Consider the following 3,713-nt stretch of genomic DNA (forward strand, 5'->3'; position numbering starts at 1 on the left):
AGAATCTTCAACAGTTCCACCGGGCCATAAATGTCATAATCAGTTGTGTCCCGTGCTATACCACCAGGTATAGGAACGGCTGTGATGTTCACTGATGACAGGTCTCTTCGCTCACGATGAGATGATTTGTGAGGTTTCAGGAGCAAGTTGATGTTCTTACTTGCTGTGTCCATTGTACTGTATTTTCCATCTATAATTTTTCCCAAACTTAAAACAAGAATGAGCCAAAGCAGGAGGAACAGTACATCTAACACAATCCAAAATTCAACCCACGGTGACACCAGATATGTATTTTCAAGTTGATGAAAGAGTTCTGTAAATTTTTAATTGACATTCTTATTTGCTGGCGTTGTTTCAGGTTCCCTGGGATCCTCAGAAAATGTATCAAAGTTGATGAAATAGCCAGAGTCAGTTCTGTCATTTGTTAGAATATCATCAGGATTGTTTGAAATCGCTGGGGCTTTTTCTTCCTTTGTCATATCAGTATAGTCAGAGGCTATATCATTGTAGACAGGTGTTTCTTGACAAACTGTTATTTGGGTTTCAAGAGGTACGAGTTCCATGGCTTTGTTGCATAGTCAAGTCAAGTCAAGTCATAGAATTTATATAGCGCACTACATACCCAGAGGGTTTCAAGGCGCTTAGGAAGGGGAGGAGGATTACTTGTCAAATATCCACGTTTTAAGTTGCTTTCTGAATGCTAGGTGGTTCTGGGTAAGGCGAAGGTAAGCGGGGAGTGAGTTCCATGTTTTAGCAGCCAGGTATGAAAAGGATCTGCCTCCCATGGTGGTCTTGTTGATGCGAGGTACAGTGGCGAGGGCTTGGCTGGAAGAACGTAGTTGGCGGGAGGGGGTGTAGAAGGACAGTCGTGAGTTGAGGCATTCTGGACCGATGTCGTAGAGTGATTTGTGTGCGTGGGTAAGCAGTCGGAAAGTGATTCTCTTATTGACGGGTAGCCAGTGGAGGTCTTTAAGGTGACCAGAGATGTGTTCGTTGCGTGGGATGTCTAATATGAGTCTGGCTGAGGCGTTTTGGATTCGTTGGAGTTTCTTCTGGAGTTTTGCGGTAGTACCTGCATAGAGGGTGTTTCCGTAGTCCAGTCGGCTCGTGACCAGAGCGTGGGTGACTGTTTTCCTTGTGTCGGAGGGGATCCAGCGGAATGTTTTTCTGAGCATGCGAAGAATGTTGAAGCAGGAAGAGGATACGGCGCTGACTTGTTTGTTCATTGAGAGTGAAGAATCCAGGATGACGCCTAGGTTCCGTGCGTGGTCTGTCGGGATGGGTGCTTTTCCGAGGGCTTCCGGCCACCAGGAGTCGTCCCATGCAGAGGGGGATGTACCTAAGATGAGGACTTCTGTTTTGTCTGAGTTCAGTTTCAGACGGCTTTGTTTCATCCATTCGGCGACTTCTTTCATTCCTTCGTGTAGGTTAGTTTTGGCGGTGCTGGGGTCATTGGTGAGAGAAAGGATCAGTTGAGTGTCATCCGCGTAAGAGATAATGTTGAGGTTGTGTTGGCGTGCGATGGCCGCGAGGGGGCTCATGTATACGTTGAAGAGGGTGGGGCTGAGTGAGGATCCTTGTGGTACGCCGCAGATGACTTCAGAGGCCACGGACTTGAATGGTGGAAGGCGTACTCTCTGGGTTCTTCCGGTGAGGAATGAGGTGATCCATTCAAGTGCTTTTCCTTGGATTCCGATGTTATTGAGGCGTTGTAAAAGGGTTTTGTGGCAGACTGTGTCGAATGCCGCAGAGAGGTCAAGGAGGATGAGGGCGACTGTGTCTCCATTGTCCAGTAGAGTTCGGATGTCGTCTGTTGCTGCGATGAGGGCGGTCTCAGTGCTGTGTTTTGCTCGGAAGCCAGATTGTGAGGGGTCGAGGGATTTGTTGGCTTCGAGGAAGGCGGCGAGCTGGTTGTTGACAGCTTTCTCAATGACTTTGGCCGGGAATGGAAGAAGCGAGATGGGGCGGTAATTTTTGAGTTCGGTGGGGTCCGCTGTGGGTTTTTTCAGAAGGGCGGTGAGTTCAGCGTGTTTCCAGTCTTCCGGGAAGGTGGCGGAATTGAAGGAGCAGTTGATGACGTCTCGGAGGTGCGGTGCTATGACGGAGTCTGCTTTGTTGAAGATGTGGTGAGGACATGGGTCTGTGGGGGATCCTGAGTGGATGGAATTCATCAGGCGGATGGTGTCCTCAGTGGAGATTGGGTTCCAGTCGTTAAGGGTGTTCACGGGGGGAAGATGATCAGCAAATGGTAGGGTGGGTTGGTTTCCGGGTTGGTTGTCAAAGCTGTTGTGGATGTCTGCAATCTTGCTGTGGAAGAATGAGGCTAGGGAGTCGCAGAGGGCTTGAGAGGGGGTGATGTCGTTGGAGTTGGCCGAGGTATTGGAAAATTCCTTGACGATGTTGAAAAGTTCCTTGCTGTTGTGAGCGTTGTTGTCAAGTCGATCCTTGAAAGCTGTTTTCTTGGCTTTTCGGATTAGTTGGTGGTGAATGCGGGTGGCGTTTTTGAAGGCGTCCTTGGTGCTGGTGGTTGGGTCTTTTTTCCAGGCTTTTTCAAGGGAGCGGCAGAGTTTCTTGGACTTCTTAAGATCATCGTTGAACCATGAGGCCTTCTTGCTGCCAGGTTTGTTTTGACGTTTTTTCAGTGGTGCTAAGGTGTCAGCGGTGTTGGATAACCATAGGGTGAGGTTGGCGGCGGCTTCGTTAGCGTTAGAAGAGAGGGCTGGGTTGTTTTGAAGGAGCGATGCGGAGATTTGGTCCGTGGTGATTTTGTTCCAGTTTCTTTGCAGGGTAGGTTGGAGGTGGATGCTGGGTTTTGGTTTGTTGTAGGTGAAGTGAACGCAGCTGTGGTCAGTCCAGAGGAGGTCTGTGGTGTGGCTGAAGGAGACATGGTTGCTGGATGTGAAGATGGGGTCGAGTGTGTGACCTGCGATGTGGGTGGGGGAAGTGACTAGTTGTTTAAGTCCGAGGTTGGCGAGGTTGTCCACGAGGATGGCGGTGTTGCGGTCGTTGATCTTTTCGAGGTGAAAGTTGAGGTCTCCCAGAAGGATGTAGTCTTTGGAGGGGAGCGCGTGTGGGGTGATGAAGTCCGTGATGTCTTCACTGAATTTTGCGCGGGGTCCTGGTGGTCTGTAGAGGAGGGTGCCTCTGAGTGTGGTTTTGGGGTCGATGTGGATCTGGAAGTGAAGGTGTTCGGAGTTGGCGAGGTTGGCGTCAGAGTTGGTTGAGATGCGGATGGATTTCTTATGGACGATAGCGATTCCTCCTCCTGTGTGGCTGGTACGGTCTTTGCGAGTGATCTTATAGTCTTCAGGGATGGCAATGGTGATGTCTGGTGCGGAGGAAGCATTCATCCATGTTTCTGTAAGGAAGGCGATGTCTGGAGAAATGGTGTCTAGTAGGTTCCATAGGTCAATGGCGTGCCTGTGGACTGATCGGGTGTTGAGAAGGATGCATTGTAGGTGGTTGGGGTCGGGAATCTGTGGTGTGGTCGTAGCGGAGATGTTGACGGTGCCGCTGAATTTGCAGGAGAAGCAGGAGAAAGGTCCATGGGTTTGTCCAGGGGCGGCTTGGACGCAGTTGGGAGCGCGGCCGGGGTTAAGGGCTAGGAGGGTGGCGGCATCGTAGGTAATGCGGGGGAGCTGGGAGGGACGGGGGCCAGGGGGTCTGGCGCTGGGCGCGGTCCAGGCGCGGACGGGCGTAGACGGGCTTACCTT

Source organism: Lissotriton vulgaris, chromosome 5, assembly GCF_964263255.1.
Source record: "Lissotriton vulgaris chromosome 5, aLisVul1.2, whole genome shotgun sequence".
Lineage (NCBI taxonomy): Eukaryota > Metazoa > Chordata > Amphibia > Caudata > Salamandridae > Lissotriton > Lissotriton vulgaris.